Source organism: Sciurus vulgaris, assembly GCF_902686455.1.
Source record: "Sciurus vulgaris genome assembly, contig: HiC_scaffold_611_arrow_ctg1, whole genome shotgun sequence".
Taxonomy (NCBI): domain Eukaryota; kingdom Metazoa; phylum Chordata; class Mammalia; order Rodentia; family Sciuridae; genus Sciurus; species Sciurus vulgaris.
The window spans coordinates 3,809,182-3,834,222 of record NW_027632409.1 but is presented as its reverse complement, the minus strand read 5'-3'; the positions used below and the strand labels follow the sequence as shown (position 1 = coordinate 3,834,222).

The following is a 25,041-nucleotide window of genomic DNA, read 5'->3' as shown; positions in this document are numbered from 1 at the left end:
TTAATGACTCACAACACCACCTAAGCCTTCAGAAGATGCATCCACCTTCACATAGAAGACCCACTCCAAGGTTCCAGCTGTAGCTGGCTAAACTTTCTAGGAAAAAAGAAGCAAACTGCAAGATTGTGTGTGAAGTGTCCCAATTCAAAGATCACTTAACCCACAATGCTCACTGCATGCTCCACTGCCATGAGCTCTCATAAGCCATCATTCAGTGTGGTTGCTAGGGCCCTAGGCTAGTTTCCTGAATAGGATATTCCAGGTGTGCCCAGTACTGGAGGAGAGGGTTAAGAAGGAAATAGCGCTGGAGCCAGTACTCAGCTTATTGATCCATGTGTCCCCAAGCACACTTCCACCAAAACGGGCCCACTGGAACTGGTGGGGGATAACTGCCTGCTATCATGATTCCCTCTGTGGTCACACAAGTGCAGTGACACCTAGCGGACCTGAAGTTTAGTGTGAGTTGTCAGGCTTCAGAGGAGTTCCTTGTCCTTCCTGGTCCTGGAGGGATCCCCTGACCACGGAGCTGTGATCTCCTGTCTGAAGAGCTTAGAATTACATTTTGGAAAACCTCAGTTCCCTGGCACTCACTCCCTTCTTCTTTCCTCTGACCATCACTTATGAGCTGATGCTTTTTTTCAATCTTGGTCTGAAAAAGCCAGGAGTACAAGATACTCTGTTTCCCATGGGAAGCGTGATGGCATGATGCTGTGAGGCCTTTCCTCTGTGACCTCAGGAGGAATCTGCAGTGAGGGCGACAGGTCACGTGAGCCACTCCTCAAACCCCATGTTGCTCAAGCCTCAGAACAAACCCTCTGGGGAGAAAAAACAACTGTTCTCCAAACAGAGCCTGGAATCCCCTTGTCATTCACACCTGAAATCCTAGATACCTACCCCTTCTACCTAGGTAGAGGAGCTCTCCCATTTTTGCTCTCATGTCACAGGAGCACAGTGAACCAAGTGAGGCATTGTCCTCAGTGTAACTGAATGCAACTGAATCATTGAGATTTCTAGGGTATGAATTTTAGCCCTTTTCTCAATGTAACAAATCTTGAGAGTGAAAACTACAAACATACTGGTACTGCTGTTTACCAGTGATGAGTTTTGCTCAATCACATGATGAAGTTTGAACACTAGAGAAGCACGCCAAGGCAAGCATATTAAGCAGGTTTTATTTAAAGGTAATAATACAGACTTCTCCCAGCAGGAAGAAGGGGGCCATGGCTGATGTTTTAAAGTCCCCAAAATTGAGTGTACCCTCATCTTTTATAGGTTAAAATATATTTTGTTCTCCAGTTCTCTCCCCCTTATTATTCCTTCCTGCCTATGTGACTAGGCCTGGTTTTGCATTAAGTGAAAAGCCATGGGCAGGGGGGAGGGCCAAGGTGATTCAGGCATATAAGGGCCCAGGGGGCATTAATTAGTAGCTCGATGCTTGCAGTCCTTGATAAAGGCATGTAAATTTGGTAATCAATGGTCTCTGGAGTTTCTTGACATACCATTCTTCCAGGGTCAGTCATCAACTTCCAGAGACAGATGGCTTCATGGCTTCATTTCCTCAATTTGACCTGGTCCCCTATTTCTACACTGTCCTTAATACTGGCTTCATTCCCCTCTTTTGCTTTAGAAACTCCTTACTGCTGTAAGGAAAAGGGGGCGGTTATCGTTATGGCTGCTCCAAAGCTGGAGTGGGGCAGTGAGGGGCAAGGGGTTTGGAGTTCACTTTTAAAATTCAGGTCAATTGAGGGGTCCAAGGTACAAGTCTGGTTGGGGAAGAGCAGATTGTAAATTCATCTGGGGGTGGGTGCTTCTATGAGAGAAGAACAAAAAAACATGAATACTGAAATGATATTAGTACAAAGTAAATGTTGCAGAATGTGGAACATATCAATGAGTATCATGAAGATGACAGAAGTCCTTAATCCCTCACCAGGAGGTGGAAGAACTGAGAAATTTTTCCCATAATAAGGCCTAACAAAGGCTGGAGAGAGTAAGGCCTTTATTTGGGGACTTTAACATTGTTCAGGTTATCAGGAATGTAAACATAACATTTAACTCTTAATATCATTGATGTCTCCAGAAAATACAGTTAAGCTACTTAAGCTCATCTGACTTTTGTAAAGTATCCTTTTATTGATATAAGCTGTGTTTAGTAGAGATCTCTATACTTCTGTTACTTAGGGTTAGAAAATCATACTAGCAAGTCTACCTGTGTAGATTGACTAAAATTTTCTGACTCTGGCAGTTTCTCTTGATAGTTATCAGGCACAATTGCCTAAGAATTTTCCATTTGTAGCTTCCAGTCTTTATTCTAGTGTACATACACTAATACAAGTGTACATCTTAAGTTACATTTAACTATTATTTTTTAAATGCCCAACAATGGCTATATTTTGGTTTTAATTGTTTTGCTGGGTGTCTAAGATCAAGCTGGTCAAATTGACCTGTTCCTGTCTTGTTAAAGAGTCAGCTTATTTCCCATAGGGGTCACATGTAGAGAACTTAAGAGCAGCTTCTTAGCTCCAACAGTGCCATTAGTTAGGCAGGGTCTTGATGAGGTGGCTTCCATTGGAAGCATTAGGGGTGTCTCCCTTTTTCCATGACCCTCCTCTGCAGCAGGTGCACTGAGTGGCTTTTTCTCTAGGGGCCTCATCAATCTCCTTGATCAAGAGGTTGTGTGACCCAGAGTTGCAAACCTCCTTAGAGAAGTCCTCTTTTTCCCTGGGTTCAGGCTGACTTTGAGGGCAAGATACTGTTGTTTTTTCTTGGCCTCTATATTTAATTCCAATCTCTAAGTTTGATCTTAATCATCCAGCAAGCCAGTCTCACCAGTCATAAAGTAAGAGTACTGGGCTTTAACTTCAATGTCTATAACTTTACAGTTATTTACCCTTTTATCTAACTAATGTCTGTATTAGTTTTGGAAGTTACCACTATGTGTTCTATAGGTGATTGATTATTATCACAGGTTACCTAGGTTGTGTGTTCTTGAAGCAGCTACTTCTTCAAAACATTAACAGGTAACAGTTTTACAAAATAAAATTAGCAAGAGTAAAAATATATTCAGCTTATAAAGTAGCTATCTTGAATTTTGACTGAGAACCACATTATATCCCCTATTTGAAATCATAGTAATTTTACAACAAAAACCTATCTTTTGACTATAACTTCAAAGAAGTTGGAGTCTGGCTTATTTTGGAACCATTCTACATGCAGTAAGGTGGGAAGCAGAGCTTTATCTCAGGTAAAGCATGGCTTTTTACAAGTCTTAAGTGTTCTAATTCTGATATTGATCTTTGCTTTTTTCCTAAATGTCATTTTAAGAAGTTTACATATATTGATTCCTGAGTCAATATGAACACTAGTTAACACAATTTAACATTATATCTAAAACATGAATTAAAGAAAGCATGAGAGCTTTTAACTTTCCTTTTGTGTGGCAAAGTGGCAAAATGTTTTCATGTTTCACAAAATTAACATTTAAACAAATCAGGCTCTAACTTTTATAAATACATTTACATTTAAAATGATTTATCTCAGTGTAAAAGGTAACAAATTTTACATATACCCTATTGTTAACAGGTCCGATAATTGAACATTAAATGATAGAAATAAATCCCCAGTAAAATTTACTCTTTATAAGTTTAAAATTACCATTACAGACAAGTTTAATCTGGAGAATAGCAGCTTGATAAATTCCCTGCTTTAAAAACTTGTATACCTGGAAAATATGAACACATTTAATATACAAACAGTGACCATTTTACAATTACCTTGACACTTTTATCTTACCAAATTTAGTTTTTAAAGAAAAATTTAGACTCTGTAACATAGTACAATACTCTAACAGTTGTTTAACCATAATAGTATAAACCCCAATTTTTTTTTAAGATTAATTGTTCTAAAGAATAAAACTTAACATACACAAAGTTAAGCATAAATTAGTGTTGTTAAGAAATCCTTGTCATTTTACCATATAGATTAAGCTTTGGTTTATATTAGAACATTAGTATTTCACCTTAGGGAAAACCTTAAATAGCTTTAAATGTCTCACATACATACAACCAACTTAGTTACATGCAAACTTGTTGAAATTTGCCCTTTAATTACACAGACTTTCTTAGCACTTATTTAGACCCTCATATATTTCATCACATAAACACTTTCTTACCCAGAAAGATTTTGTTCTTCACTAAATATATTTCCATACCCAGAACCTTTTATTTTCTCTTTCCTATCTGTTGACCCCTTTTTGTTCATATTCTGAAATGACTCATGAAATTTCTGAATTTAGATAAATTACTGTATTTTAATAAGATTAATTATTTTGTTATTTATAGTACTTTAATGGAAACACAGTTGAAACTTTTGGAACTCTTTGTATATAGTATTGTACCTGTTAGGACATAACTCTTAGTAACTTTGTTTTTAGTAATGACTATTACTAAAAGTAATTTTAAAGCCTTTTTGTTTACCAACCTATGAAAACACCAATTATGTTTAAGTATGATACCCCATGGAATTTAAAGAGTTAAAACTACTCAATGTTATTTAACAATTATCATTTTAACTTTGTAAATTAATCAGATGTCTCCACAAACACATTTGAGTAATCCCATACATGTTAACTCTAATTCACTTATTCTGTAAAGACCAAGATATCAGACAAGTGTCCTGAACAGTATTTGCCATTTCTTTCCTGATGAAGAAAAGTCCTAGAAACAATTGATATTAGACATTGTTTAACATCAATATATTATTAGCTTGACCACCTAGAGACTTGTGAATTATTTTCAAAGACATTTTACTTTTATTAGTTTACCCAATTTGAATTGAACCTTTTTAAATGACATGAATGAAGAGTATCTGGATACATTTTTAAATTTTAATTTTAGGAGTGCTCAGTTTTGATACAGACAAAACATGACATAAGACACCATGACATACAAATAACACAAAATCAAAGGCCTTGTAACTTTATAGGTGAATCTCCATTGCAGTGTAACAGATGTTCAAAAGTTCTAGTTAAATAAAAAATAGAACTGATCAAAAAAGTCATGAGCTCAAAAGAATATAAAATTAAAAAAAAAAGAGTCTTGGAAAAAATGATACGGCTGTTAATTACTTTAGTAAAGCACCATAAAATTTACTTTTGCTGGAGTTTAGGTAAGGCTCTGTTTGCTTTTTTTTTCCCTTGGATTTGAGCCTGGTCTCCTACTGAGCCTTTAGACTTCCTCTGTTTACATTTCAATGTAAGCCTTGACTGAGATCTGGAAGGATCTAACAGGTTTTAACAGAAACCTTGTGCCTAGGGCATTTTAGCCACTTCTATCAGGACAGGCTTGGATGTCAATGAAAATTATGAGACCTTATTTTCCATTACTTTTGAGAATGAAGCTACTTTGCTAAGTTCCTCACTGTGATATGCCATTGGTTATTGAGCTGCCTATGGCTGCCTATCCAGGATTTATTTTCCTCTCAGTGACAAACAGGTTAAATCTTGCTTTATAGGTAAGCTGAGGACAGAAGCTTGAAGTAAGGCCCCTTCTTGATATTCCTGGGGCAGAATATTGTCCTATGGTGGCTATTTCCTGTAGTATCGAATCTTTTGATGACATAATTAAGCTTTATTTTTGAGATCTTATAATTCCTATCAGCTAAGAAGTTTAGGAGCTCTGTAATGGCCTTTTGATATTCCTCCTGGGTGGAGGTACATAAAGGATATCATTACATACAGAAGAACAATTACAGATGTTTTATCTCTGAATTTTGTCAAATCCTTAGGTAAGGTTTGTTCTAACAGGTGAGGGCCATCTCTAAGTCCTGAGGCAACACTTTCTAGGTTAGTTCAGATGCAGTATCTGCTTCCTCAAAGGCAAACAGAAATTGCTATTCAGAGTCTAGCATAAACAGAGTCTAACTTAGTAAACCAAGCAGCAGTTGGAATCCAAGATAAAAGTGTGTGGATTAAGAACTACAGGGTGGAGGAAATTACTGCTTCATTAAATTATTCTAAGGTTTTGGACTAGGCAGTTTGCTTTTTAACTCCTAAATGGCTGAATTGCATGGTTGCAAGGCATTAAAAGTTTCTATCAGTTTGAATGATCTTTAATAAGCCCTTTTTCTTGTCTTTATGCTCCCTTTTCTCTCTTTATGATCTCTATTAAAAAATGGAAGATGCAAGCTGGAGAAAATCATCTGAGGATTCATCAGGGCCATGTGCCAATTTTTATAGTTTCCACTAAATGTTTGGGGCTGACCGAATGATAAATTTATACTTTAAAAGTAGGTGACACTTTATGGATTCAGGATTCAGGGTGATGTGTTTTCTTATTGCCTTCCTGAGTCTCTCCATAAAAAAATAGCAGGATTTTCCTGAAGGCCTCATATCATTTTTTAAGCCATCCTACTCATTATTTGAATCCCAGTTAGGATGGTTTCTGAATCCCAGTTAGGATGGTTTCTGGTAACTGCCTGTGCTCTAGATGGTTAATAGCATAATTTTCCAGGTGAAGTCCAATACCTGGCATAAGTTTTGAAACATCTCAATATTTATTAGGATCCTCCAAAAACCTCCCTAACTTTATTTTGTCTGTCTTAAGTTGGGAGGTCCCCTTGATTTTCCTCCCTTAGTAGGAAATTCCTCAAGGCTTTCTCCTCTCCTGGTAGAGATTATTGATGTCAAGCATGGTAACATATGAAAGGAACTTTTCTTGATCATTTGCAATTTAGCAGTATGCAGGCTAGTGGTGAACCTGGCAATACTGTTGAGAGAGAAGCTCCCTTCTGACTTAGAAGTATTAGGGACGTCTCCAAGACTTTGAGCTTCCTTACAGTCCAGAAAAACCCATCTCTCACTACCTGTCTTTGCCAAAGTTATTTCTGGCCTTCTTTGGCAAAGTGCTAGGGTCCTAGTTTGCTTTGTGCTAGAGACACTGGGAGGATTCAGACTTAAGGGCATTACTACTTTCCTCCCTGTCACTATAAACTCCTAATTATGAAAAAACAATGACAAAAGTAAAAAAAAAAAATGTGCATTTTTGCCTACCTTTTTGTCCTGTAGACTAAAGGAATCTCCAGAGGGTGAGGGGACATCTATTGGTTGGTAGGCATAATAACGCCCTTTGCTTGGAGTGTCTCAAGGGAGGGTTTTTTTTTTTTTAAATGCCTCCCTCTTGCACCTTAAAGAGAACACACCGAGCACATTTAAGCACAAACACAGTAATGGGGCGACTCTAGATATCTAGACTAGTGAAGGCTAACTATGTGAACAAAGGGAACCTTGACATTTTCATACTAATCATCACAAGCCTTAATCCTACAGTTTGAATTCCTGATGTCTGACTGGCAAGGGAAGGAGAGCATCCAGGAGGGAGTGGATGTGTGGAAGTGTTGTGCACTGTATGGCCCATATGGAGGCAAAGGTAATTGGTGTTTCCCTCAGTGCCATTCATTACTGATCACCCTGGATACCCCTCAGGGCGGTCGGGAGGGGGAGTCAGGAGAAGGAAACTTTGGGGTCCACCTGAGAGTAGCCTGGGCCAGGGAACCCCGCAGTTGTTCCAACCTTTCCTCTACCTCCACGCATCCTGGGCAGATCAGGACTAGGGACACTGTGTACTGGTGGCAATTGCACTCTGGGCCTGCAAAGAGAAGTAGGAAATGGCTTTGGCAGAGTCCAACATGCCTGCTCTGAACAGAGCAGGTGATTGGAACTTGCCTAGGCTGGGAACCTCTCACTCGAATCTTGAAGAATGGTGCCCGCACTAACTGTGTTTATGCAGCTGATGGGTGCCCATTTTGCCCTCCAAAAATAAAGAGACAGAAAGATGCTCCTCGAACAGATGTGGGGTACATGGAAAGAGAAGCTCACTTACCTTGGCATAAATCTCCATGGGACCTCCAAATCTGATACCTCTGTTTAAGGGTGACGAGTTCTACTCCTTCTAATGTTGAAGATTGAACACTAGAGAAGCACGTCAAGGCAAGCATATTAAGCAGGTTTTATTTAAAGGTAATAATACAGACTTCTTCCGGGGGGGGGAAGAAGGGAGGCATGGCTGAAGTTTTAAAGTCCCCAGGAATGAGCACACCCTACATCTTTTACAGGTTAAAATCTATTTTGTTCTCTCGTTCTCTACACCCTTATTTCTCCTTCCTACCTACCTGACTAGGCCTGGTTTTTAATTAAGTGAAAAGCCATGGGAATAGGGAGGGTCAAGGTGATTCAGGAAGATAAGGGCCCAGGGGGCAATAATTAGTAGCCCCCTGCTTTCAGTCCTTGATAAAGGCATGTAAATCAATGGGCTCTGGAGCTCCTTAACATTCCATTCTTCCAGGGGCAGTCTCCAACTTCCAGAGGCAGATGGCTTCATGGCTTCATTTCCTCAATTTGACCCAATCTGCTATTTCTACACTAAATATCTATCCTTAATTCTGGCTGCAATACCAAGAGGAAGATTGAAATTGGATGAGGAAAGTTTCCTTTCTGCCAGTAAATATGGGTCCTGGCAACTCAGACCTCGAGTGCCAGCACCACTTGCCTTTGCCTGTTTATATTTCCTGACATCATATGGCTAAGTTGATGAGGCATTCCCTCATTGAAGGAAACTGGCCTTTCCCAGGAGAAACACCTTTCTCTACCTCACCCCTACCTGAGATGATAGGCAAGATCCAGAACTAACACCAACTTGGGCATTTTGCACTGCACTCTGCTGGTAGAATTTTCCAAAGTAAAATGCCAAAGGAAAAGTAAGAAAAAAAAAAAAAAAGATCAAGGAAGTTGTCAGTAGATTGGGAATGTAATGGCTGGGGATGCAATGGTGAATGATCCCCAAAATCTCCTTTCATACTAACAACCTGAGAATACTCTAATACCCACATAGTCCTGCCTATCCTCCTGCCCTGTCCTCCATGGATCACTGATATAATTTTCTGCTCAGGGATCAGCTACAACTGTTATCTTCTTTAAGTTAAGACTGGATAATTCTTTCCCTCAGGACACACCCCTAGGCCATAGGTGTTGAGAGGTAAAAAAGGTTATTTGCAAGATTGTTGTGAAAAGGAGAATTAAGAATTCCTTAGTCATTGATTGGCTTTGTCTAGGATTCCTTCTCTGCATAGAACTTCAGAGACACAGAACCTGACTGGATCAAGTGATGTACCTTAAAGGAGCTTTTCCTGTGCTGACAATATAGACCATCCCAAAGATGCTGGTTTGTAGGCAGAAAGGCCAAGGTTCAAAACCCCAGAGAGTGGGAAAAAATAGCAACAAGAAAAGACACTTCAGAGGGTGCCAACGTCCTCTCCTCTCAACCTTTTTCTTTTTCTCCTCTGGTAATCAAGGGAATCAACCCTTTTTAAGAGCTAGCAGTTTCAACTTCAAGCAATTTCCATTGACTCCTTTCAGCCAGGAGCTGCACTCAAAGGCAGCAGTGCATCCCCAGTCACCTGCATTTCTTAGGAGGACATGTTCCTTCACACCTTTCAATTCTCATCACTTCAAACTTTACCACCAACTCATGAGTATGATATCACCATCTGTTCCCAGCTAATTCTACTCATTGGCAATGTGCTTCAGGTTGCAGTAGCACAAAATTAAAATTGACATCTCACTGGCCCTTGTCAATTTTGAGGCTTTTTGGACACACTCCCAGACTTCCAGTGAAGGGGACTTCCACACCTGAGCACTTACCATGTGAACCACAAGGTCAATTGGAAAACCAACATGTGAAGCTAAAAGACATCCATCCCTGACCCTGATTTCCTAGTCAGTTTTACTTTGTATTGCCTTGCTTATGACTTGAAAAAAAATGGTAGGATTTGGGGCTGAACCCATGTTAGTTTATGCTGATAGCATTCAGGAGAAAGGGAATTTACCACCTACTCTCCCACTATAATTGGAGCTCTGGTGTCAAAAGTAAGGAAACACGTGTAGAGACTCTTGTTAGTTTTGATGGATGTTCTCAATAGATGCACTGTAGAAGCGGGAAAAGCAAATGTTGTTCTCATGTTTACCAAGGATCTGGGAAATATTGGATTGTTCTTTGTGGGGTAAAGGAAAAATAATAACCATTCATTGCAAGAATTCACACCGAAAGAAGGAAACCAGAGCCAATAGGCATGATGCAGGTTGGCGGTAGGTCGAAGCAAGTCAAAAAATGAAAAGCATTTGAAAATTTGCAAAATCCTGTGGTAAAAGTTTCTTGCTCATTAAGTCCGATCCCACATTCAGATATTCTTGAACCACTCCTCTTTTGATAATCAGTTTTGGTTCTTCACTTTTGCCTTTTAGCATAGCTGTTTCTGTTTATATTCTTGATGTTGTGGTGCAGTCTTTATTTCAAGAGCTGGGTGTAGTGCTGCATATTCTAAATTCAACTCTTTCTAATTATAGTTTATGGGTATATGTGGTGTGTTTTAAAGAAAGCCTTTTCTCATGGTTCATGTGCCAGAAAAGATATGCACCAGCATATGTACAATCAGCTGTCTCTTGAGACCAACAGGACAGAGCCACGAGTTTACAAGGGCTTTGAGGTCCTTCCAAGGGGAATTAGTGTCTGTACTGATGGTTACTTACAGAATGAACTGGCAAGAACTACTTCCTGTAGTGGTAGAGCATGTTGAACCTGAAGACATGTTGTGCAATTTGAGGGAGGACAATGATGACTGATAGTTTTAGAATGTCTCTTTATTGAAGTATGTTTTCAGCACCAAGAGCCTTGTTCTTTTGGTGCCAACACAATTTCCTTGCACTCACTCTTTGAATACTCATCTTGGAAGCTTTTCATCACAGCCCTTTCAGCATGGTGCATGTTCCAATATGGATTTATGCCATGTGATGCTGTGTTCATCGTGCATTCAGCAGGCTCTTCTATGATCCACTGACTTTTAGTCAGCATTCTTTCAGTGTTGCTAAAGTACTGGTGGAAATTTTCCAGAAGACATTGGGCCAGGCTGATATTAGTCTGGTCAACACAAAGAACACATGTGTGAACACAGATAGGCCACTCATTTCTGCATCTCGTGGTGAGATGAAGTGGCCCTGAAATTTCTCAGTAGGTAAATTTCTGAGTGCATCTTAATTGTAAGGCTACAGCCAAGGAGGTGTGGCCTTGTAGGTGTAGTGAGCACAGAATATCTCTCCTGACATGTCAGCATCATACTATCCTCCATCAGACATCCTGAGTTAATGACTCACAACACCACCTAAGCCTTCAGAAGATGCATCCACCTTCACATAGAAGACCCACTCCAAGGTTCCAGCTGTAGCTGGCTAAACTTTCTAGGAAAAAAGAAGCAAACTGCAAGATTGTGTGTGAAGTGTCCCAATTCAAAGATCACTTGACCCACCATGCTCACTGCATGCTCCACTGCCATGAGCTCTCATAAGCCATCATTCAGTGTGGTTGCTAGGGCCCTAGGCTAGTTTCCTGAATAGGATATTCCATGTGTGCCCAGTCCAGGAGGGGAGATTTCGGAGGGAAATAGCGCTGGAGCCAGTACACAGCTTATTGATCCATGTGTCCCCAAGCACACCTCCACCAAAACAGGCCCACTGGAACTGGTGGGGGATAACTGCCTGCTGTCATGATATCCTGTGTGGCCACACAAGTGCAGTGACACCTAGCGGACCTGAAGTTTAGTGCGAGTTGTCAGGCTTCAGAGGAATTCCTTGTCCTGCCTGTCCTGGAGAGATCTAGGGACCACGAGACTGTGATCTCCTGTCTGAAGAGCTTAGAATCACATTTTCAAAAACCTCTGTTCCCTGACACTCGCTCCTGTCTTTCTTTCCTCTGACCATCACTTCTGAGCTGATGCTTGTTTTCAATCTTTGTCTGAAGAGGCCAGTAGCAGAATATTCTGTGGTTTCCATGGGAAGCATGATTCCATGGTGCTGTGAGGCCTTTCCTCTGTGACCTCAGGCAGAATCTGCAGTAAGGACACCAGTGCATGGGAGCCACTCCTCAAACTCCATGTTGCTCAAGCCTCCAAACCAACCCTCTGGGGAGAGAAACCAACTTCTCTCCAACCAGGGCCTGGAATCCCCTTGCCAGTCACAGGCAAAATCCCTGATGCCTACCCCTTCCACCTGGACAGAGAAGCTCTCCCATTTTTTGCTCTCATGTCACAGGAGCACTGTGAACCAAGTGAGGCATTGTCCTGAGTATAACTAAATGCAACTGATCGGGGATATGAATTTCAGCCCTTTTCTCACTGTAAATATCTTGAGAGTGGAAGCTACAAACATACCGAGAGGAAGATTGAAATTGGATAAAGAATGTTTCCTTTCTGCCACCAAATATGGGTCCTGGGAACCCAGACCTCAAATGCAATCACCACTTGCCTTTGCCTGTTTATATTTCCTGCCATCATCTGGCTAAGTCGATGAGGCATTATCTCATTGAAGGAAACTAGCGTTTCCCAGGAGAAACACCTTCCTCTATCTCATCCCTACCTGAGATGATAGGCAAGATTCAGAACCAGCACTGGCTTGGGCATTTTGCAGTGTACTCTGCTGGGTAGAAGTTTCCAAATTAAAATGCTAAAGGTAAAGTAAAAAAAAAAAATAAAGGAAGTTGTCAGTAGATTGGGCATGTAGTGACTGGGGATACAATGGCGAATGACCCCCAAAATCTCCTTTCATAGTTAAAACCTGAACATACTCTTATGCCCACATAGTCCTTCCTCTCTCATGCCCTTTTTCCATGGATCACTGATATAATTTTCTGCTCCTGAATCAGCTAATACCAGTTTCCTCCTTAAGTAAGGATTGGGTAATTCTTTCCCTCAGGACACACTTCTAGACTGTGGGTATTGAGGTGTATAAAATGTTATTTGCAAGATTGTTGTGTAAAGTAGAATTAGGAATTCCTTAATCATAGGGACTGGGGAGAAAGCTCAGTAGGTAGAGTGCTTGCATTGTAAGCACAAGGCCCTGGGTTCAATCCCCTGCACACACACACACACACATACAAAAAGAAAAGAATTCCTTAATAATTGATTGGCTTTGTCTGGGGTTGGTTCTCTGCATAGAACTTCAGAGACACAGAACCTGATGGGATCAATGTCTTGTACCTTAAAGGCACTGTACCTGAGCTGAGGATACAGACCATCCTAAAGGGCACTGGCTTTGCAGGCTGAAAGGCCGGGGTTTGCATCCCAAGCACCATGGGAATGGAAAAGAAAATAGGAACAATAAAGAAACTTTTGAGGGTGCAAACATCATATCCTCTCAACCTTTTTCTTTTTCTCCTCTCTTATTCAACAGAATCAACCCTTTTCAGGAACTACCAGTTTCAACTGCAAGCAGCCAGGAGCTGTACTCAAAGGCAACAGTGCATCCCCAGTCACCTGCATTTCTTAAGAGGGCGTGTTCCTTCACATCTTTCAACTCTCATCAGTTCAGACCTTACCACTCACTCATGAGTATGCTATCACCATCTATTTCCAGCAGATTATCCTCATTGATAATGTGTCCCAGATAGCAGTGGCACAAAATTCAAATTGTAACCTCACTGGCCCTTGCCAATTTTGAGGCTTTTTGGACACACTCCCAGACTGCGAGTGAAGTGGACTTCCACACCTGAGCGCTTAACATGTGAACCACAGGATCAATTGGGAAACCAACATGTGAAGACAAAAGACAGCCATCACAGGCCCTGATTTCCTAGTCAGTTTTATTTTTTAATTGGCTTGCTTATGACTTGAAGAAAAATGGTAGGATTTGTGACTGAATCCATGTTAGTTTGTGCTGATAGCATTCAGGAGAAAGGGGGAATTTACCACCTACTCTCCCAATATCATCAGAGTTCTGGTATCAAAATGAAGGGAATACTTGTAGCGACTCTTGTTAATTTTGATGGATGTCCTCAATAGATGCACTATAGAAGTGGGAAAAGCATATGTTGTTCTCATATTTAGCATGGATCTGGGAATTATTGGATTGTTCTTTGTAGGGTAAGGAGAAAAAGAAAAAAAAAACATTGATTTCAAGAACTCACACTGAAAGAAGGAAATAAGAGCCATTAGGCATGTTTCAGGCTGATGGTGGGTCAAAGCAAGTCAAGAAATGAAAGCATTTGAAAATTGGCAAATGCCTGTGGTACAAGTTTCCTAATCAGCATGTCCAATCCCACATTCTGATATTCTTGAACCACTCATGTTTTGATATTCAGTTTTGGTTCTTCACTTTTGCCTCAGGCAGAGCTGTTTCTGTTTACATTCTTGATGTTGTGGTGCAGTCTTTATTTCAAGAGCTGGGTTCAGTGCTGCATATTCCAAATTCAACTCTTTTAAATTGAAGTTCATGAGTATATGTGCTGTGTTCTAAAGAAAGCCTTTTCTCATGGTTCTTGTGCCAGAAAAGCTAGGAATCAGCATATCTATGATCAGCTGTCCCTCGAGAGCAACAAGACAGAGTCATGAATTTGCACGGGCTTTGAGATTCTTGCAAGGGGAATTAGAGTCTGTAATAATGGTTGCTTACAGAATGAACTGGCAAGTACTACTTCCTGTATTGGGAGAGTATGTACAACCTGAAGACATGTTGTGGAATATGAGGTTGGACAATAATGGCTGAATAGTTTTAGAGTGTGTCTTCATTGAAGTAGGCTTTTTGGAACCAAAAGCCTTCTCCTTTTGGTGCCAACACAATGTCTATGCACTCCTTCTTTGAATATTCATCTTGGAAGTTTTTCATCATAGCCCTTTCAGCCTGGTGAATGTTCCAAACTGGAGTTATGCCATGAGATGCTGTGTTCCTGGTGCCATTCCGCAAGCCCCTCCATGATCCACTGATTTGATGTCGGCATCTCCTGGGGTTGCTAAGACGATTAAAGGAAAGTTTCCACAGGACCTTGTGCTAAGCTTTCACTCACTTGGTCAAGTTAAATAAAACATGTGTGAGCACAGATAGGCCAGTCAGCAAGGGGAATTTGGGTCTGTAATGATGGTTGCTTACAGAATGAACTGGCAAGTACTACTTCCTCTATTATAGAGTATGTTGAACCTGAAGACATGTCATGGAATTTGAGGGAGGACAATGATTGTTTAATAGTTTTAGAAAGTGTCTTCATTGAAGTAGCCTTTCAGAACCAAGAGTCTTCTGCTTTCAGTGCTAACACAATGTCCATGCTCTCTCCCTTTGAATATTTCCCTTGGAAGCATTTCATCATAGCCCTTTCAGCATGGTGCATGTTCTGATCTGCAGTTATGCCATGAGAAGCTGTGTTCCTGGTGACATTAGCAAGGCCCTCGATGATCAACTGATTTGATGTTGGCATCCTCCCGGGACTGCTAAGGGGACTAATGGAAATTTTCCACAGGACCTTGTGCCAGGCTGACACTCGCTTGGTCAAGTGAAAGATCACATGTGTGAGCACAGATAGACCAGTCATTTCTGCATCTCGCTATGACTTGAGGTGGCCCTGAAATTTCTCAGCAGGTAAATTTCTGAGTGCATTTTAGTTGTCAGGCCAAAGCCAAGATGGTGTGGCCTCGCAGGTTTAGTGAGCAGAGAATATCTCTCCTGGCATGCCAGCACCATCCTATCCTCTGTCTGACATCCTGAGTGATTGACTTCCACAACACCACCTAAGCCATCAGGAGATGCATCCACCTTCACCTAGAGGACCCACTTCACAGGTTCCAGCAGTTACCCGTCTGAACTTTCTAGGAAAAAAAGGAGCAAACCACAAGATTGACTGTGAAGTGTCCCAATTCAAAAATCAGTTAACCCACCATGCTGACCATTGCAACTGAGCTGGTGCTTGTTTTCAAACTTGGTCTGAAGCAACCAGGAGCAGAAGCTTCTCTGGTTGCCATGGGAACCATGATGCCATGGAGCTGTCAGGTCTTTGCTCTGTGATCTCAGGCAGAATCTGAGGGGCCAGCACCAGGTCACCGGAGACACTCTTCCAACTCCATATTGCAAAACACTCTGAAAAACCCTTCTGGAGAGGAGAACCAAGAGTTCTCCATCCAGAGCCTGGTATCCTCTAGTCATGCACACCCTAAATCCCTGATGCCTGACCCATCTACCTGGAGAGGGGAGCTCTCCCATTTTTTGCTCTCATGTCACAGGAGCATTGGTAACCAACTGAAGTGTTGTACTCAGTGTAACTGAATGCAAATGAATCATTGAGAGATCAGGGATATAAATTTCATTCCTTTTCTCATTGTAACAAATCTTGAGAGTGAAAGCTAAAAATATACCGAGAGGAAGATTGAAATTGGATGATGAATATTTCATTTTTGCCAGCAAATATGGGTCCTGGCAACCCAGGCCTTGAGTGCCATCACCTCTTGCCCTTGCCTGTTTATACTTTCTGACATCATCTGGCTAAATTGGTGAGGCATTCCCTCATTGAAGGAAAATGGCCTTTCCCAAAAGAAACAACTTCTTTACCTCACCCCTACCTGAGATGATAAGCAAGATCCAGAACCAGCACTGTCTTGTGCATTTTGCAATGCACTCTGCTAGGAAGAAGTTCTCAAATTAAAATGCAAAATGGAAATGTAAAAAGAAAAAAAGGAAGGGAAATTGTCTGTGGATTATGAATGTAATGGGTGGGGATGCAATGGTGAATGATCCCCCAACTCTCCTTTCATATTAACAAGCTGAGCATATTCTAATACACACATAGTCCTGCAATTCCTCGTGCCTTATCCTCCATAGATCAGTGATATAATTTTCTTTTCAGGGATCAGCTACTACAGGTTTCCTCCATAAGTAAAGATGGAATAATTCTTTTCCTCACACACTACTAGACTGTTGGTGTTGAGATGTAAAAAAGGTTATTTGCAAGATTGTTGCAAAAAAGAGAATTAAGAATATCTTAGTCATTCATTAGACTTGTCTAGGGTTGCTCCTCTGCATAGAACTTCAGAGACACAGAACCTGACTGGATCAACTGATGGACCTTAAAGAGCTGTTTCTGTGCTGATGGTATACCATCCCATAGGGCACTGACTTTGCAAAGAGAAAGGCTGGGGTTCAAATCCCTAGCACCATGAGATGGTAAAAAGAAAAAAAAAAAAAAAAACAACTAGAAAAATCACTTCAGAGGGTGCACACCTCCTCTCCTCTCAACCTTTTTCTTTTTCTCCTCTCTTATTCAGCAGAATCAACCCTATACAAGAACTATCCCTTTCACATGCAAGCAATTTAAATTGACTCTTTTCAGGCAGGAGCTGAACTCAAAGGCAGCTGTGCATCACCAGTAAACTGCATTTCCTAAGACGTCTTTGATCCTTCCCATTTTTCACCTCTCATCACTTCAGACCTTACCACTCACTCTTTAGTGTTCTATCACCATCCTTTCCCAGCAAATAATCTTGATTGGCAATGTGCACAGGTTGCAGTGGCACAAAATTCAAATTGACCCCTCACAGGACCCTTGACAATTTTGAGGCTTTTGGACACACCTCCCAGACTGCCAGTGAAGGGGTCTTCCACACCTGAGCACTTGCCATGTGAACCACAAGGTCAATAGGAAAACCGAAATGTGAAGACAAAAGACAGCCTCCCCTGATCCTGATTTCCTAGTCAGTTTATTTTCTATTGTCACGCTTATGACTTGATGAAAAATGGTAGGAATTGGGGGCTGTATCCATGTAAGTTTGTGCTGAGAGCATTCAGGAGAAAGGGGAAATTTACCACCTACTCTCACCCACTATCATATGGAGATCCAGTGTCAAAGGAAGGGAACACTTGTAGAGACTCTTGTTAATTTTGATGGGTGTACACAATAGATGCACAGTAGAAGCGGGAAAAGCATATGTTGTTCTTATGTTTACCAGGGATTTCAGATAATTGCATTGTTCTTTGCAGTGTAAGGGACAAAAAATGAAGAACATTCATTCCAAGAACTCATGCCTAAAGAGAAAAACCAAAGCAATGAGGCATGTTGCAGGTTTGTGGTGGGTTGAAGCAAGTCCAAGAAATGAAAAGCATTTGACAATTTGCATATTCTGTGGTACAAGTTCCTGCTCAGTAAGATCCGATCCCACATTGAGATATTCTTGAACCACTCCTGTTATTATATTCCATTTTGGGGTCTTCACTTTTGCATTTAGCAGAGCTCTTTCTGTTTACATTGATGATGTTGTGGTGCAGTCTTAATTTTGAGAGCTGTATTTCATGCTGCATATTGCAAATTAAACTCGTTTAAAACTTTAGATCATTGGTATACATGCTATGCTTTAAAGAAGTCATTTCTCATGGTTCTTGTGCCAGAAAAATCTATGAATCAGCATATGTCTAATCAGCTGTCCCTTGCGAGCAGCAAGACAGAGCCACGAGTTGCAAGAACTTTGAGGGCATTGCAAGGGGAATTTGGGTCTGTAGTGAGGGATGCTTACAAAATGAACCAGCAAGTACTACTTTCTGTATTTGTAAACTATGTTGAAACCTGAACCGTCATGGAATTTGAGGGTGGACGATGATAGCTGAATAGTTTTTAAAATGTCTCTTTATTGAGGTAGGCTTTCAGAAACAACAGCCTGTGCTTTCAAAACCAACACAATGTCCTTGCTCTCCATCTTGAATATTCATCTTGGAAGCCTTTCATCATAGGCCTTTCAGCATGGTGCATATTATAATGTGGAGTTATGCCACGTGATGCTGTGTTCCTCCTGCCATCAGCAGGCTCATCTATGATCCACTGACTTGCAGTTGGCATCCTCCCAGGGCTGCTAAGAGGATTGGTGGAAATTTTCCAAGGACCTTGTGCCACACTGGCAGTAGTCTGTTCAAGAGAAAAACACATGAGTGAGCACAGATAGGCCAGTCATTTCTGCATCTCGGGGTGAGTTGAGGTGGCCCTGGAATTTCTCTGCAGGTAAGTTTCTGAGGGCATCTTAGTTGTAATGACACAGCCAAGGACATGTGGTCTTTCAAGTGTAGAGAGCACAGAATACCTCTCCAGGCATGTCAGAACCATCCTATCCTCCATCCTAAATCCTGAATAATGGACTCCCACGAAACAACTTATGCCTTTCAGAAGATGCTTCCACCTCACCTAGAAGACCCACTTCCCAGGTTCCAGATGTCACCTGACTGAACTCTCTAGGAAAATGGAGCAACCTGTATGATTGGGTGTGAAGTGTCCAATTTAAAGATCACTTAACCCACCATGCTCACTGCATGTTCCACTGCCATGAACAGCTGTCAAGAACCATCATTCCTGTGGTTTCTAGGGGCCCTGGCTAGTTTCCTGACTAGGAAATTCCAGGTGTGCCCAGTCCTGGAGGAGAGGGCTAAGACGGCAATAATGCTGGAGGCCAGTGCTCAGCTTGGGATCCATGTGTGCACAAGCACACCTCCACCAAACAGGAACACAGGAAATCGGGGGATAACTGCCTGCTGTCAGGATGCCTAGTGTAGCCACATAATGCAGCAAGTCTAGCAGACCTGAAATTTAGTGTGAGCTGTCAGGCTTCAGTAGAAGTTTCTTCTCCTGCATGGTCCTTGGGGGGATCCATGGGCCACAAGGCTGTGCTTTTCTGTCTGAAGAGGTTAGAAACACATTTTGGAAAACTCAGTTCCCTGGCACTCATTCATGTCTTATTCTCTGACCTTCTCAAGTGAGCTGGTGCTTGTTTTCAATCTTGGTCTGAAGCAGCCCAGGAGCAGAAGCTTCTCTGGTTGCCATGGTACTGTGATGCAATAGTGCTGTCAGACCTTTCCTCTGTGACCTCAGGCAGAAACTGATGGAGGAGCGCCAAGGTCAACAGGTTTGAGACACTCCTCAACTCAAGTTGCTCAAGGCTGTGAAAACACCTCTGGAGAGAGAAACCACTTGTTCTCCATCCAGAGCCTGGTATCCTCTAGCTATTCTCACACAACATCTGCAATGCTTGCCCCATCTACTTGGAGAGAGGAGCTCCCATTTTTTGCTCTCAGGTCACATGAGCATTGGTAACAAAGTGAGGTGTTGTACTCAGTGAAACTGAATGCAACTGAATCATTGAAGATCAGGGATCTGAATTTCAGCCTTCTTTCACTCTAAGAAATCTGAGAGTTAAAGCAAAAAACATACCCAGAAATAAGATTGAAATTGGATGTGGAATGTTTCCTTTCTGCCATCAAATATTTGTCCTTGGATCACCAGAACCTAGAGAGCCATCACCACTTTGCATTTGCATGTTTATATTCCTGAAATCAGTTAGCTAAGTTGAAGAGGCATTCCCTCATTGAAGGAAACTAGCCTTTCCCATGAGAAGAAACAACTTCCTCAACCTCAGCCCCTACCTGAGATGATAGGCAAAGATCCAGAACCAGGACCAGCACTTACTCATGCATTCTGCACTGCACTCTGCTGGGTAGAAGTTCCCAAATTAAAATGCCAAAAAGAAATTTAAAAAAAAAATCAAGGAAGTTGTCAGTAGACTATGAATATGGGTGGGGATGCAATGGTGAATGATCCAACAAATCTCCTTTCATACTAACAACCTGAGCATTTTCTAATTCCCATATAGTTCTGCCTCTCCTCGTGCCCTGTCCTCCATAGATCAGTGATATAATTTTCTTCTCAAGGATCAGCTACTACTGGTTTCCTCCTTAAGTAAAGATGGGATAATTCTTTCCCTAAGGAAACACAACTATACTGCGGGTGTTGAGATGTAAAAAAGGTTATTTGCACTGTGCGAAAAAGAGAATTAAGAATTCCATAGACATGGATTAGCTTTGTCTAGGGTTGCTTCTCTCCATAGAACTTCAGAGACACAGAACCTGCCTGGATCAAGTGATGTACCTCAGAGGAGCTGTCCCTATGCTGACAGTAAGACCATCTTGTAGTACACTGGAGTCTTTGTAAGCGGAAGGCTGTGTTTCAAATCCCCAGCCCAAATGGATGGGAAAAAGAATAAAATCACAAGAAAAAAACACTTCGGAGGTTGCACTCCTCCTCTCCTCTCAAACTTTTTCTTAATCTACTCTCTTATTCAAAGGAATTAACATTTTTCAGGAACTACACCTTATCCTGCAAGCAATTTCTATTGACTCTTTTCAGCCAGGAGCTGAACTGAAGGGCAGCAGTAAACCACAGTCACCTGCATTTCTTAGGAGAATGTGCTCCTGTTGCTGTGGCACAAAATTCAAATTAACCCCTCAGAGGCTCTTGCCAATTTTGAGGCTTTATGGACACACTCCCAGACTGCCAGTGAAGGGGACTTCCACACCTGAGCACTTGCCATGTGAACCACAAGGTCAATAGGAAAACCAAAATATGAAGACAAAAGGCATCTGCCCCAGATCCTGATCACCTAGTCAGTTTTATTTTGTATTGCATTGCTTATGACTTGATGAAAAATGGTAGGATTTGGGGCTGAACCCATGTTAGTTTGTGCTGAGAGCATTCAGGATAAAGGGGAAATTTACCAACCACTCTCCCACTATCATTGGAGATCTAGTGTCAGAAGGAAGTGAACTCATGTAAAGACACTTGTTAATTTTCATGGATGTCCTCTACAGATTCACTGTAAAGTGGGAAAACCTTATGTTGTTCTCATGTTTATCAGGGATCTGGGAAATATTGGATTGTTCTTTGTAGGGTAAGGGAAAAAAACGAAAAACCATTCATTCCAAGAACTCACACCGAAAGAAGGAAACCAGAGCCATGAGGCATGTTGCAGGTTGGTGGTGGGTCAAAGAAAGTCAAGAAATGAAAAGCATTTGACAATTTGAAAAATCCTGTTTACAAGTTTCCTGCCCAGTAAGTCCCATCCCACATTGAGATATTCTTGATCCACTCATGTTTTGGTGTTCAATTTTGGTTCTTCATTTTTTCATTTTATCAGGGCTCTTTCTATTTACATTTGTGATGTTGTAGTGCAGTCTTTACTTTGAGAGTTCCTTTCAGTGCTGCATATTCCTAATTCAATTTGTTTAAACTGTAGATCATGGGTACACATGCAGTGCTTTAAAAAATCCTTTTCTCATGGTTCTTGTGCCAGAAAATCTGTGAATCAGCATGTGTCTAATCAGCTGTCCCTTGAGAGCAACAAGAGTGGGCCACGAGTTTGCAAGGGCTTTGAGGACATTGCAAGGGGAATTTGAGTCTGTAATGGGGATGCATAAAATATGAACAGGCAAGTACTACTTCTTGTATTTTTAGAGTATGTTGAACCTGAAGACACGTCAAGGAATTTGAGGGTGGATTATGATGGCTGAATAGTTTTAGAATGTCTCTTCATTGAAGTAGGCTTTCAGAACCAACAGCCCTGTGCTTTCAGTGCCAAAATAATGTCCTTGCTCTCCCTCTTTGAATATTCATCTTTGAAGCTTTTCATCATAGCCCTTTCAGCATGGTGCATGTTCCAATGTGGAGTTATGCCACATGATGCTATGTTCCTCGTGCCATCAGCAGGCTCTTCTATGATCCACTGACTTGCAGTCAGCATCCTCCCAGGGCTGCTGAGAGGATTGGTGGAAATTTTCCAAAGGAACCTGTGCCATGCTGGGACTAGTCTTCTCCAAGAGAATAACACATGTTTGAGCACAGATAAGCCAGTCATTTCTGTATCTCGAGGTGAGTTGAGTTGGCCCTGGAATTTCTGAGCAGGTAAATTTCTGAGTGCATCTTTGTTGTAAGGCAACAGCCAAGGATGTGTGTCCTTTCAGGTGTACTGAGCAAAGAATACTTCTCCTGGCATGTCAGCACCATCCTATCCTCCATATGACATACTGAGTGAATGACTCCCATGACACTACTTAAGCCTTCAGAAAATGCATCCACCTTCACGTAGAAGACCCACTTCCCTGGGTCCAGATATCACCTGAATTAACCCACTAGGAAAAAGAGAGCATCCCTCAAGTTGGGAGTGATGTGTCCCCATTCAAATATCACTTTACCCACCATGCTCACTGCATGTTCAATGCCATGAGCAGATGTCAAGATATATCATTCAGTGTGGATTGTAGGAACTTAGGTTAGCTTCCTGACAAGGATATTCTGGGTTTGCCCATTCCTGGGGAGGAGTGTTAGGATTGAAACAGTGCTAGAGCTGATGCTCAGCTTGGGGATCCATATGTACCAAAGCACACCTCCACCCAAACAGGCCCACTGAAACTGGTGGGGGATGATTCCCTGCTGTCATGATGCCTGGTATAGCCACACAAGTGCAGCAATGCCTAGCAGAACAGAAGTTTAGCGTGAGCTGTTAGGCTTCAGATGAGTTCCTTGTCCTTCCTGATTCTGGAGGAATCCACGGACCATCAGGCTGTAATTTTCTGGCCAAAGAGATTAGAATCACATTTTGGAAAACCTCAGTTCCCTTTGACTCATCCTGTCTTCTATCCTCTAACCATCGCATCTGAGCTGGTGCTTGTTTTCAATCTTGGTGTGAAGCAGCCAGGAGCATAAGCTTCTCTGGTTGCCATGGGAACCATGATGCCATGGTGCTCTCAGGCCTTTTCCTCTGTGACCTCAGGTGGAATCTGAGGGGTGAGCGCCAGGTGACTGGAGACACTCCTCAAACTCCAAGTTGCTCTAGGCTCCAAAAACACCTCAAGTTGCTCTAGGCTCAGAAACCAACTGTTCTCCATCCAGAGCCTGGTATCTTCTAGCCATTCACAGTCAAAATCGCCATTGACTGTCCCATATACCTGAAGAGAGGAGCTTTCCCATTATTTACTCTCATGTAACTGGAGCATTGGTAACCAAGTGAGGCATTGTCCACAGTGTAACTGAATGCAACTGAATCATTGAGAGATCAGGGATATGAACTTCAGTCCTTTTCTCATTGTAACAAATCTTGAGAGTGAAAGCTAAAAACATACTGAGAGAGATTGAAATTGGAGGAAGAATGTTTCCTTACTGCCAGCAAATATGGGTCCTGGCAATCCAGACCTCGAGTGCCATCACCACCTGCCTTTGCCTGTTTATATTCCTGACATGGTCTTGTTAAGTTGATGAGGCATTCTCTCATTGAAGGAAACTGGCCTTTTCCAGGAGAAACACCTTACTCTACCTCACCCCTACCTTTGATGATAGGCAAGATCCAGAACCAGCACTGGTTTGTGATTTGCATTGCACTCTGCTGGGTAGAAGTTCCCAAATTAAAATGCCTAAAAGAGGATTAAAAAAATCAAGAAAGTTGTGAGTAGAATGTGAATGTAATGGGTGGGGAGCAATGGTGAATGATCCAACAAATCTTCTTTCATATTAACAACCTGAGCATATTCTAATACCCACATAGTCCCTGCCTCTCCTCATGCCCTGTCCTCCATAATCAGTGATAAAATTTTCTTCTCAAGAATCACCTACAACCGGTTTCCTCCTTAAGTAAAGATGGGATAATTCTTTTCCTCAGGACACACATATACTGTGGATGTTGCGATTAAAAAACATTATTTGGAAGATTGTTGTGAAAAAAGAATTAAGAATTCCATAGTCATTGATTCTTTGTCTAGGATTGCTTCTCTGCATAGAACTTCAGAGACACAGAACCTGACTGGATCAAGTGATGTACCTCAAAGGAGCTATTCCTGTGCTGATGGTATAGACCATCCCGTAGGGCACTGGAAAGGTCTGGGAAAGTGGAAAGGTCTGGGTTCAAATTCCTAGCACTATTGGATGGAAAAAAGAAAAAGAAAAAAAAAAAACAAGAAAAACACTTTAGGGGGGCACACCTCCTGTCTTCTAAACCTCTTTTTTTCTTCTACCTTGTTCTTTGGAATCAACCCTTTTCAGAAACAAACCCTTTCACCTGCAAACAATTTACATTGACTCCTTTCAGATGGGAGCTGCATTCAAATGCAGCAGTGCATCCCCAGTCACCTGCATTTCTTAAGAGAACGTTTTCCTTCCCATCTTTCAACTCTCATCACTTCAGACCTTACCAATCATTCTTGAGTGTCCTATCACCATCTTTTCCCAGTAAATACTCTTGATGGGCAATGTGCACCAGGTTGCAGTGGCACAAAATTCAAATTGACCCCTCACATCTTGCCAATTTTGAGGCTTTATGGACACATTCCCAGACTGCCAGTGAAGGGGACTTCCACACCTGAGCACTTGCCATGTGAACCACAAGGTC

General features: G+C 41.6%; 1 long non-coding RNA gene and 1 pseudogene across 2 annotated transcripts in view; one reads left to right on the top strand and one right to left on the bottom strand.

Annotated features, from left to right (window-relative positions):
- Positions 1 to 4,242, top strand: part of LOC306652827 — a 186,322-nt gene extending 182,080 nt beyond the window's left edge. Inside the window, exon 3 of the long non-coding RNA XR_013761555.1 lies at positions 3,583 to 4,242. This is a non-coding gene — a long non-coding RNA (uncharacterized lncRNA). The remainder of the gene's footprint in view (positions 1 to 3,582) is intronic.
- LOC306652825 (cyclin-dependent kinase 17-like) overlaps positions 1 to 25,041 on the bottom strand; it is a 781,406-nt pseudogene that overhangs the window by 46,060 nt on the left and 710,305 nt on the right. The window lies entirely within an intron of this gene.